This window comes from Meriones unguiculatus, chromosome 10 (genome assembly GCF_030254825.1).
Source record: "Meriones unguiculatus strain TT.TT164.6M chromosome 10, Bangor_MerUng_6.1, whole genome shotgun sequence".
NCBI lineage: Eukaryota > Metazoa > Chordata > Mammalia > Rodentia > Muridae > Meriones > Meriones unguiculatus.
The window spans coordinates 100,839,151-100,851,285 of NC_083358.1; the positions used below are offsets into that span (position 1 = coordinate 100,839,151).

At 45.8% G+C, this 12,135-nt stretch overlaps 1 long non-coding RNA gene across 2 annotated transcripts in view; it reads right to left on the bottom strand.

Annotated features, from left to right (window-relative positions):
- Positions 1-12,135, bottom strand: part of LOC132656942 (uncharacterized) — a 58,031-nt gene that overhangs the window by 26,268 nt on the left and 19,628 nt on the right. The gene's annotated exons all lie outside the window — the stretch shown is intronic.

A 12,135-nucleotide genomic window follows, 5' to 3' on the forward strand; every position in this document is an offset into this window, starting at 1 on the left:
GAAGCCACTGAGGAGCTGGTGGACTGACTGGCAAAGATAGGGTCAGCAGTCTTTCTTGTTTAGCCAGGTAGCTACAGGGATACAACTGTGCAGGCCCCAAGAAAGCTGAAGGAGGGGAGAGCGGTGACCTTGGAGAGGCGCTGGACAGTTCCTGCCTTGCAGAAAAATATGGATGTGAGTTGTTCCAAGGACCCCTTGGCCATGAATGGCCGTGTCACAGTCCATCTCTTTTTCACTTCTGAGGGAACAAAAGATAGATGGATTCACATATTTGCAAGTCATGCTTCAGCAGGGGCCATGCTAATAGAGTACACTTTTAATGTACTCACTGCCAAACTGAGCACACGCACTTTATCATGTTACACGCCTGATGCGTGTTAAGGCGCTTTTCTTGGCCATCTCTTCTGGATATGTATTTGGTTGCCACCATCACCCCTCTCCAACGCTTTCTTCTTTAGTTCAGATAGTGGAGAATTTAAGCCTAAAGCTTAAGCACTTTCTTTGAGATCTATTCTAGACGTTTACACTGAGCTTATGAAAATACATATATTAATAAACTCGGATTTTTCTTGTTATTTCTTGTTTATTTATTAAGCAAGGCATCTCAGCTTAAGAGCTACAGGAGAAGCCAGGTAGTGGTGATGTAACACTTTGGTCTGAGAGGCAGGCGAATCTCTGAGTTTGAGTCCATCCTGGTCTACAGACCTAGTTCCAAGTACTGCCAGGGCTATACAGGGAAACCCTGTCTTGAAAAATCAAACCAACCAACCAAACAAACAAATAAATGGGATCTAGAAATAGGTCTAAGTTTCCCAGGTAATTTTTTCTACCAAGGAACAAAATCATAACGATACTTATTTATTTATGTGCCTTTTTAACTGTGTGTACATGTCTGTATGTAGGCACATGCAGGTGAGTGTAGGCACCATAGGAAGCCAGGCAAAGGTGCTGGGAATTGAACTCAGGTCCTCTGGAAACACACTAAGTGTTCTTAACCACCCAGTCATCTTTCTAGCCCCTTTGTTTCTATTTCTTGAGAAAGAATTTTCTTGCCCAGCTGATGACACACACCTTTAATCGGGAGACAGAGGTAGGTGGATCTCTGTGAGTTTGAGGCCAGCCTGGAATACAGGCTGAGTTCCAGGACACCCAGGGCTACACAGAGAAACCCTGTCTTGAAAAACAAAGAAAGAAAGAAACAAAGGTGTGTGTCACCAAGCCTGGCATAATTACACTTTTAATTATGTTAACTGGTTTTTCTTTGGTTCAAAAAGTGTGTAATACTTCACTGTATAAAACAAAATAAATGTTCCAGTGAGCTGAGCAGAGATAAAGCAGTTTCTAATGAGAAAAGATGAAGAAAACAAAAACAAACAAACAAAAAAAATGACAAAACACTCAAGAATCTGCCAGGTGTGGTGGTGGAGAGCCAAGGCTACACAGAGAAACCCTGTCTTGAAAAAAATTAAAACAGGGATGGAGAGATGGCTCAGAGGTTAAGAACACTCTCTGTTCTTCCAAAGACTCTTCCAAAGAGTTCTTCCAAAGAACTTCCTGAGTTCAATTCCCAGCAACCACATGGTGGCTCACAACCATCTACACTGGAAGCTGATGCCCTCTTCAGGCCTGCTGGCATACAGGGTACTCATATATAAAATAAACACTGGTTTAGTTCAGATTGCTTTCCTGTATAAGGTTTGAGGCCAAGCAAACATGATGACCAGGCCTACTGAAACTGTCCTGTTCAGGAATTTGGCTGTCTGTCTAATCTGGGTTCTTGGAAGGTCAGAGAAACTAGTTTAGTTTTGTGTTGGAGATATGGAACTTTAGCACAAGCAACTCCATTTTGGGTTTTAACTTAGTCCTCTGGACCCAGTCCAGGACTTTAGTGAAGAACAATGGCCTCCTGTAACAGCTCTTTAAAACCCCCAAGTATTTAACACAGCTGGACAAAGCAGAGGCTCCAAGGGATTTCATTGCCTTAAAAGCCATGCCTTTTGGAGCAATTTGAGGGATTTTGTATGTTTGTTTTGTTTTTGTTTTTAGGATAATTATGGTTGTTTTGGCATGTGTGGTAAATGGGGACAAGAAGTGTCCTTTGTGTTAGAACAAGAAGTAATAACTGATGACCTTAGACTGGGTAATTTTGTTGTTACTGGTTACTTTTGATGTGGTTGGGATGATGGCACCGTGGCACTTGTGTGAACATCAGAGGAGAACTTGAAGGGGTCCATTCTCTCCTTCCATCGCATGGGTCCTTGGAATTAAACTCAGGTGGTCAGGCGTGGTGGTAAGCGCCTTTACGCAGTGAGCCACCTCACTGGCTGCTCTTGGCTCTTTAGAGGATAGGATCTCACTTGTACCCCAGCCTTAAACTCAGGATCCTTCTGCTTCTACCCCTGAATTTCACATCTGTCTTTGTGTCCAGCTTTAAATTGGGTAACCCAAAAAGCTATAGAAATTGCTGCTGGTAGCTGTGGAAAAAAGAAAGTAGAGGATAAAGCTGGACATGATGGTCCATGCCTGTAATCTCAGCATTCAGGAGGCAGAGGCAGGCAGATTGCTGTGAGTTCAAGGCCAGCCTGGTCTACAAAGTTGAGTCCAGGACAGCCAAGGCTACACAGAGAAACACTGACTTGAAAAACAACAACCAAAAAAGGTTGAGGATCAAAGAGCCAGTGGATTTGGTGTCCAGTGAGAGCCAGTTCCTTATAAGAAGTGGTTTTTATTTTTATATTTTGGAGACAGGATTTCATGTAGCCCAAGATGCCCTCAGACTCCTATTTAGACAAGGCCAACCCTGAATTCTTTTATTTTTGTAAATTTAATTTCACCATTTGTGTGTGTGTGTGTGTGTGTGTGTGTGTGTGTTTGCTCACCAATGCTTGCACATAAGCAGGTAAGCGGATGCCTTGGCACATGTATGGAGGTCAGAGGTCAATTTGAAGGAGTCATTTGTATGCTTCTTTGGTGGGTTCTGGGTGTTTAACTTTAGTCTTCAGGTCTGGGTCACAAGTGCTTAGTTACTGGCTCAGCTTTCAGGCCCTAACCTCTGAATTCTTAATCTTCCTGTGTCCACTTCCAAATGCAGGGGTTACAAATGTACACCTTCTCTCCCAGTTTAGGTGATGTTTTTTATGTGTTCTCATAGGGTGCAAGGGACAAACACCCTCCCTCTTGATTTAGCCTCCCAACAGCCCCTGCCTTGGTAGGGTAGTAGAGGGTGGTAGGAGGCTTGCTTAGATTCATGAGGTCCTGGATTTGATCCCCAGTGCCACAAAACAAACAAACACAAAGCAAAACAAAAGAGTCAGCCAAAGAATAAAAGGCACTGCTTCTTTCTTGTCTTCGTTTTGAGACAGGGCGACAGGGCCATACGGTGGACTCCAGGTTTGGCCTAGCATTCAGCATTCTCGGGAGACCCTACCTCTTAACAGCATCACGTGGAGGAAATGCGTAGACTGTCATGCTTTTCTGTCCTTTATCTCTCAACAATAAACAGAAGGAATTCTCTTTAAATGAGTGAAAGGGCTTTTGGGTGTCTTGAGGACAGTGGCTCATTCCACACAGGCCTCTGCCACCCTGGAGAGTGCTAACCAAGGGAGAGAGGACAGCTGGGCGCGGGGATAATTCTTCATTTTAATATAGGGGAGAAGCCGTCTCTGCCCAGGGTGAAGGAGAGGCCGGCTCTGATTCTCCAGCCAACAGATGAAAGAAACAGTCAATGGAGAAGCAGCCTGTTATCTGGGCTCAGTCCCCTCCAAACAATGCTTTTGTTAACGCATTCTCTCTCCTTTTCCAAGGGGGAGGGGAACTGCAGCGGCTGATCTCTGAAGTCTTCCAGCTTGGAGTCCGGAACACCCGGGGAGGTCATCTTCCCAGAATGCTATCCCAGCAGAGCCCCTCACCCAAACTGCAAGCCTGTTCCTGGCCTGTGCATCGGAACTCCTAAGTGCAGCTCTAGATACCATCTTGTACTCCCTCGGAATACCTTGGAAAAGTTAAGAATGCAAATGCCTGGGCCCCTCCAGGCTGCTAAAACAGAATTCCAGGGTGAGGCCCAGGAAGCTGTGTTTTCACAAGTTCTGCAGGGGACTGTTAGGCACGCTAAGGTTTGCTATCCTAAGGCGAGGAAGGGTGAGAGGGTTAGGTAAAACCTTGCAGCTGCTACCACGGGTTTTCCTACGGTTTCCCACAGCAGGTCCCGGGGTTTGTTTTTTCTCCACCGTGGGCCGTGTTCGTTTCCTGCTGCTCTGGGTTGGGAGAGGTTGAAGAGCAGCAAGGAAAGTAGGAGGGAGGGGAAAGGGGTCAGCCAAGGCAGTAGCGCTTTCTGGAATGGAAAGGCAAAAGCTTCATGACAATGTCCCTTTGTCGCGTTATGTTGATGGAACTGCAAGTCATTAGCAGCCCAGGAGTTTGACCCGGTCATTCTTCAGGGCCAGATCGCCCTCTGCTGCCCACCGGCAAAGGATACTCTAGGACGCCAAGAAAAAGAGGAAGGCTGGCTCAGCAGTGGGAGAGAAGAGGACCTGACAAGACCGAGAAGGTCACCAGGTCACCCCTTCAGGCTGTTAACAAAATCATGTTAAAATCGTGTTTGCTGGGAAGGGAGACTTAGCCAATGCAGTGGGTATTTCCAGGACAGCTCCAGCAAACAGCGGGGTTCTGCCAAGAGCCCCTCCGTTCCCATAATTCCAAGCTCCATGCTGGGTTTGGCTCTGGAGCCACTTTTCCCCTTTAGCTCACCCTTACCTCACCTTGAAGAGTCAGGGTGTTTAATCAAATAGGCAGAGGCAGACAGAAGGAGAAAAGTGATGAAATTTTTGGATGTGCGGTCATTTACAGGCAATTAGTCAAGACTCCGTTATGTGTGTGCTCCCCCCCCCCAATCTTTCTTTCTCAGCTTCTCTTTGTTTCTTTTGTTCCGGGGAAAGCACCAGGTCTTTTAGCCTCTTCCTGCCAGGGAACCCTTGTCCCACAGCCGTGGAGTCAGCCTTTCTTTCCAACTTTATTGCCCCACTTTATTGCTGTTGGGAACGAGGGTTCATGTAGGTCATGGGTGGAAAGAGCAAGGATTTCTTCCCAGCATAAAAACTCAGGCCAGCGGTTGCTCCTGCCAGCCATGGGCAATGACCCGTTTCCTTCTGCCTCTTGCCTTTGGCCCTTCCAGCTCTGACTGCAGTGGACCCCAGAGTGTCCCAGCTCTCCACCCTCCAGCCAGGATTTCTGCAGCAGATCTGGTGCAGGGGGGGTCCCCTTTCTGGTCAGGTCTGGGAAATTATTTAAACTGTTGCAAAAGGTTTTCGGGTGAAATAAGGGCGGGAGTGTGGGAGGTGGACGGGGTGGGTGGAGGTGAAGGTTCAGGTGGGGAGGAGGCAAGTGCTCCAGCCAAATTCTGCAGAACGTTCTGACGTCATGAAACACTCGGGCTCTGCCCCTAACAACCTCTAAACTGGGTGGGTCTGTGTGGCCGAAGCCCAACCCTTCAACCCAAACGAACATTTTAAAGAAAAATTAGACCACATACCTGCAACGCCATTTTGTTTGTTTATTTATTTGTATTTAGTTATCTTTCTTGAGGCAAAGGTCTCACTATGTAGCCCTGGCTGTCCTGGAACTCTCTATGTAGACCAGATTGGCCTGGAACTCATAGCGATACCTGCTTCTGCCTTCTCAAGCTGAGATAAAATGCTTGTGGGGCTAGAGAGATGGCTCAGAAGTTAAGAACACTGGCTGTTCTTCCAAAGGTCCTGAGTTCAATTCCTAGCAACCACATGGCAGCTCACAACTATCTATAGTGAGATCTGGTGCCCTCTTCTAGTGTGCTGTATAAATAATAAATAAATAAATAAATAAATTTTAAACAAGCAAACAAACAAGAAAATGCTTGCATCACTACACCAGGCCCTTTTGTTTTTACTTTTATTTTTATTATTTATTTTTTTATTTTTTTTGAGACATGGTTTCTCTGTGTTGCCTTGGCTGTTCTGGACTCGCTTTGTAGACCAGGCCGGCCTCAAACTCACAGAGATCTGCCTGCCTCTGCCTCCCTGAGTGCTGGGATTACTAGCATGCTCCACCTCCCCTGGTTACATATTTGCATCTTTAGATAGCTGTATTTGCATAGTTTTATCTTTATGATACCAATATATGCTGGTAATCTATGTAAAAATAAAAGCATGCTGGGCATTGTGGTAATCCCAGCACTTGGGAGGCAGAGGATTACCCTAAATTTGAAACCAGCTTGGTCTATACAGTAGCAAGTTCCAGGGTTACAGTGAAATACTCTGTCTCCTCTCAGAGGGGAGAAAAAGACATTTTACTGTTATCATCATCATCATTATTGATGAGTGTCCTAATTTTATGTCAACTTGAAAGAAGAATCATCTGAAAGGAAGGAACCTCAATCGATAAAATGCCTCCCTAAGATTGGCTGCTGGGTATTTTCTCAATCTGTGATTGATGGGGGAGGGTCCCACCTATTTTGTGGCTTCATCCCTGTGCTGGCGGTCCCAGGTTCTATAAGAAAGCAAGCTGCCAGGTGGTGTTGGCACAACCTTTAATCCGAGCACTCAGGAGACAGAGACAGGCAGATATCGGAGTTTGAGGCCAGCCTGGTCTACAAAGCAAGTCCAGGACAGCCAAAGCAACATAGAAAAACCCTGCCTCAGGAAAAAAAAAAAAAAAAAAAAAAAAAGAAAGAAAAGAAAGAAAGAAAAAGCAAGTAGGCTGAGCAAGCCAAAGGGATAAGACACCGGGCGGCACCCCTTTGTGGCCTCTGCACCGGCTCCTGAATTCTGTTCCTGCCTGAGTTCCTGTGCTGCCTTCAGCTATGCCCTGAGATGTGAAAGTGTAAGCCAAACAAACCCTTTCCTCGGTTTGGTTATGGTGTTGCTTCGCAGCAATAGTGACCCTAAATAGGACCATGAGACAAGCTCATGTAGTCCAGGCTAGCCTCAAAATCACTGTGCAGCCAAAACTGTCCCCCTGAGTGCTGAAACTACAGTTGTACACCACCAGGACGAGTTTATGTGTTGCTAGGTATTGAACACGGGCTTCATGTATGCTAGGCGAGCATTCTACAGAGGAGCTGCAACTGCAGCCTTTGAACAGTCTGTTGACTCCCATTTTGCCTCTCAGCCAGTCCTGTAAAAAGGCCAGCTCTCACCATATACCTCTGGCTGCCATGGAACTTATTAGGTAGGCCAGGCTAGCTCAGAACTCACAAAGATCCAACTGCCTCTGCCTTCCAGATGCTGGGATTAAAGATATGCACCACCTTACTGGACCTTAAAGCTTCCCTTTTTACAGATGTCAGTCATCAAGGTATCGGGTCTAGGCCACACACCAATGGAATATAATGTTAAGTAAGATAGCATGTATTTTAACTGTTTGTTTTAAACTTGGTATTTATTTATAAGTCGCTCTACTTGAAGTTTCCATTTAAAGCATGCTTAGTTTGCTGCTGCTGCTTCTAAGGGAGGTGACAGCATGCAAATTAGTGGGGAAAGTATCTTGGTTGGGGATGGGGTTGGGGTGAAAAGATGGACTGCTCGGGGGTTAAGAGCACTGGCTGCTATTTCACAGGAGTCAGGTTCAGTTCCAGCATTCATACAGCAACCCACAACCGTCTAACTCTAATTCTAGGGGAACTGACGCCCTCACACAGACACAGGCAAGCAAAACACCAATGTACATCAAACAAAAATATATAAGTCATTTTTTAAAAGGTGTTGTTGGGGAAGAAGAGGAAAGAGAGAGACAGACTATAGAGGCTGCAAGGGGCTGTGTGGAGTTAAAATGCTGGCTGCAGGCAGAAGGCTGGCTCTGCAGGGAAGCCTGATCTGGCTTTGAGACAGGGAACACAGGTTAGTTGTTTGCATACAGAGGCAAAAGAGGGGACAAAGGAACAAGCACCTGAGAGCTGGATAAGCCAGAAGACTGTAGGAAAGAAAAGATGGACAAATCCCCGCTGAGTGGTGACCTGTGTTTCTACAGGTAAACTCTTTCTGTCTCTTTGGGTCTGCTGTACACACTAATACCTTCAGTTAACACTTAACAAAACAAACACTTCTTTTTGTTTGTTTGTTGAGACAAAGTTTCTCTGGTAACCCTGGCTGTCCTGGAACTCACTCTGAACTCAGGTTGGCCTAGAACCCAGAGATCTGCCTGCCTCTGCCTCCTGAGTGCTGAGATAAAGGTTTGCACCACCACTGCCTAGCCAAGGCAACATTTCCATAGTTGTTAAGCATCACAAAGTATTTCTAAGTATTTTACATATTTATTGTTTCTTTTTCCAAGATGGGATGTCATGTAGCACAGGGTGTCCTTTAATTCATCAGAGAGTCAGGGCTGTCCTGGAACTCCTGGGCCTGTCCCACTATGACAGGCTCTCTCCCTTTTCCCTCTCTAGCTCTCGTACATGTGCGCTAATACACTGCAGGCCAGACTGGGCCTCACGTGTTGATTCTCAGATGCTCTCCACCTTCGTTGTTTTGTTTTATATGATTTTATTTTATGTGTCTGAGTGATTTGCCTGTATGTATGTACACATGCATGTGCGCCATGTCCAAGCCTGGAGTCTGAGAATGTCAGAAGGCATTAAATCCCCTAGGACCGGATGGTGGTTGTAGGCCTCCATTGTGAGCGCTGGGAACAAGAGAAACAGGTGTTCTTAACCACGTAGCTATCTCTCCAGCCCCCATCCTTGTTTTGTTGGCACAGATTCTTTCACTGGCCTGAGACTGCTATTATGATTAAGATGGCTGGGTCCGGAAACCCAGGAACCAGCCTGTCTCTGGAACCAAGCACTGGAATGACAGCCAGGTGCCATCGCATCTGATTTTTTTTTTTTTTAAACACAGATTCAAGGGTTGAACTCAGGTCAGCAAGCTTACAAGGCTGGCAGTTTGCTAATGAAGTTTTTAATTTATTTTCCGTGGCGATGTAACTCAGGGTTTATGCTTGTAAAGCGAGTGCTGTGCCACTGGGCTGAACTGCAGAGGCGGGCAGATAGATTTCTTGTGAGACAGAGGCTCACCTGGTCTACATAGTAAATTCCAGGCTAGGCAAAGCTACATAGGGAGATTTTTGTCTCAAATAGCCCCACAAGGTATTTTATTTTGAGTGTATGATTATTTTTCCTGCGTGTTTCTGTGTGTACTACAGGTGTGCCCAGCACTTGCAGAGAAATTAGAAGAGGGTGTTGGGTCAGCTGGAGCTGGAGTTACAGACTGCTACACCCTGTCCTTTGGGTTCTAAGAACCAAACCTGGGCTCTCAGTAAGACAAGGAAGTGCTCCTAACTGCCAAAACATCTCTCTAGTGCTAGCTTCACCAAATATTAGTGTACTATTATTTTCTTTTTCTCGTCTTTCTTTTCTTTTTTTGAGATAGAATCTTTCTACATAGCCCTGACTGTCCTGTGATCTGCATTCCACTGCCTTCTGAGTGCTGGGATTAAAGGCCTGTGCCACCATGCTTGGCTTTACTGTTATTTACAATCCTTCAAAAATTACAGATTAAAAAGTTTTGACAACCTTTCTCCCCCTTCTTTTTTTCTTTTCTTTCTTTTTTTTTTTTTTTTGAGACAGGATCTTGCTTTTGTTGATGTAAAAACCGCAGTTCTAAACTCTCTCTCTCTCTTTCTCTCCTTCCCTCCCTCCCTCTCTTTTTGTTTGTTTTTCAAGGCTTTCTCCATGTAGTCCTGGAACTCACAATGTACACTAGGCTGGCCTGGAACACAGAGGTCTAACTGCTTCTGCCTCCCAAGTGCTGGGATTACACAGGTGTGCCACCATACCCGGCCACAGCTCTTACCTGCCTCTTTGAACGGCCATGGCCTGGGAATACAAATTTTGGTTATCCCAAAGTCCATGTTCCAATGTAGAAGTGGTTTCATGGCACTTTTATGGTTTTTTGGGACAAACATGCATAAATCAAAGCAAAATTAAAATATATTGATGGCTATATAGAGAGGCAGATACAGAAAGATGGAGGAAGCTTTTCTATAGGCCCAAGATCGTAGATGAGCCTTTGGGTTGGTAAAAGCAAGTGGTTAGGGCTGGAGAGATAGCTCAGAGGTTAAGAGCATTAACTGCTCTTCCAGAGGTCCTGAGTTCAATTTCCAGAAACCACATGGTGGCTTACAACCATCTCTAATGTGATCTGATGCCTCCTTCTGGCGTGCAGGTGTACATGCAGTTAGAGCGCTCATATACATAAAATAAAGCTTAAAAAATTTAAAAGCAAGTTGGTCTGCCAAATTAGTAGATTCCTAAAGGTTTTCATCTGTTAGTCACTAGATGTTAGTTCTGATACGGAGATGAGGAAGCAGTGGCTAGAACTAGCCCAAGGTGAGGTAATCCGCCTCTGGACCTGTGACATTCCAGCCTCTCCACAGAACTGACATTCCAACCAGCCAGTCAGTCTTTGCAGGCACAGCTGCTTTTCCGTCCCCGTTCACAGCCAGACACGGCTGCTCTTTAGGAGTTCTCCTTCACACTGTGTAGCTGTGGCTGGCCTGGAACTCACTGCGTAGTCCAGGGTGGCCTCGTACTCACAGAGATCCGCCTGCCTCTGCCAGGAACTGGCAAGTCTTTAATTATCAAGTTTAAACATTGACACAAGGCAGGCTGCCCATGTGCCTCAGTGCGGCATTTGCTCAGTAATAAAACCAAGACTCATCACCTCGGGCATTGCAGGACAGAAAGATTAGTGGACAGAGGTGATGATAGTGGGTGTAAAGCCACAGGGAACAGTGCTGAGGTGGGACTGAGGTCTGACTTGGCAAATTGTTTTAGGTATGCACTCTACTATCGAGCTACAACTTGATCCTAACTAACTGGGTAAAAAAAAAAAAAAAAAAAAAAACATTTAAAAAATAAAATTAAGAGCCAGGTTTGGTGGTGTAATCCCAGCACTCAGGGAGGCAGAGGCAGGCAGATCAATTTAAATTCAAGGTCAGCCTGGTCTACAAAGTGAGTCCAGGACAGCCAAGGCTACACAGAGAAACCCTGTCTTGAAAAACTGAAACCAACCAACCAAATAAATAAATAAATAAATAAATAGCAAAATGAAGGGGGCCACAGAGATGACTCAGCAGTAAGAGCACTCACGGGTTGCTCTCCCTGAGGATTTCAGAGTTCTGTTTCCAGAACCTACAGGATAGCTCACGACCTGCTGTGACTCCAGCCCTGGGTGGGGGTGGGGCGTGTCTGATGCTCTCTTCTGGCCTCCATGGGCACTGCAGACACATGGTGCATATATGCATAAACACATACACAGAGACAAAACACTTATACACATATAATAATAAATAAATAATACTCAGGCCACACGTGGTTGAAGGACAGAGCCAGCTCCCACAAACTGTCCTCCGACCTAAATCCATAAGCAGGATCATAGCATGTGTGTTCCCTCCACACATAGACACATACACACAAAATAAAATAAAAATTTAAGTAGGGGCTGGAGAGATGCTCAGTGGTTGTACTGGCTGGTTTTGTGTGTCCTCTTGACACCAGCTAGAGTCATCAGAGAGGAAGGAGCCCCCGTTGAGAAAATGCCTCCATGAGATCCAGCTGTAAGGCCCCAGCTCATGGTGGGCGGTGCCACCCCTGGGCTGGTGGTCCTGGGTAATAAGAAAGCAGGCTGAGCAAGCCAGTAAGCAGCATCCCTCATTGGTCTCTGTTCGCATCAGCTTCTGCCTCCAAATTCCTGCCCTGCTTGAATTCCTGTCCTAATTTCCTTTGGTGATGAACAGCATTGTGAAAATGTGAGCCAAATAAAGCCTTTCCTCTCCAACTTGGTTTTTGGTCATGGTGTTTCATCCCAGCAATAGAAACCCTAACCGAGAGAGTGGTTTAAAGCACTGGCTGCTCTTCCACTCCAAGCACATAATGAATCTCTATCTCAAAATAAAAGCAAAGACGCTCATGGCTTAATGGCAGAGCGCTTGCCTAGTGCATGTGTGAGGTCCTGGGTAAGATCATTAGAACCACCAAAGAAGCAAAAACACACTTAAAGAGCCCTTCCCTGTGTGGGCCACGTCTGGGCCTTCATACATTTTGAGTGTGCCATGGCTTAGAGGGATCCTTCAAAAACTGGGGAAGAAGCTGGGTGAGGTGGTGCACCC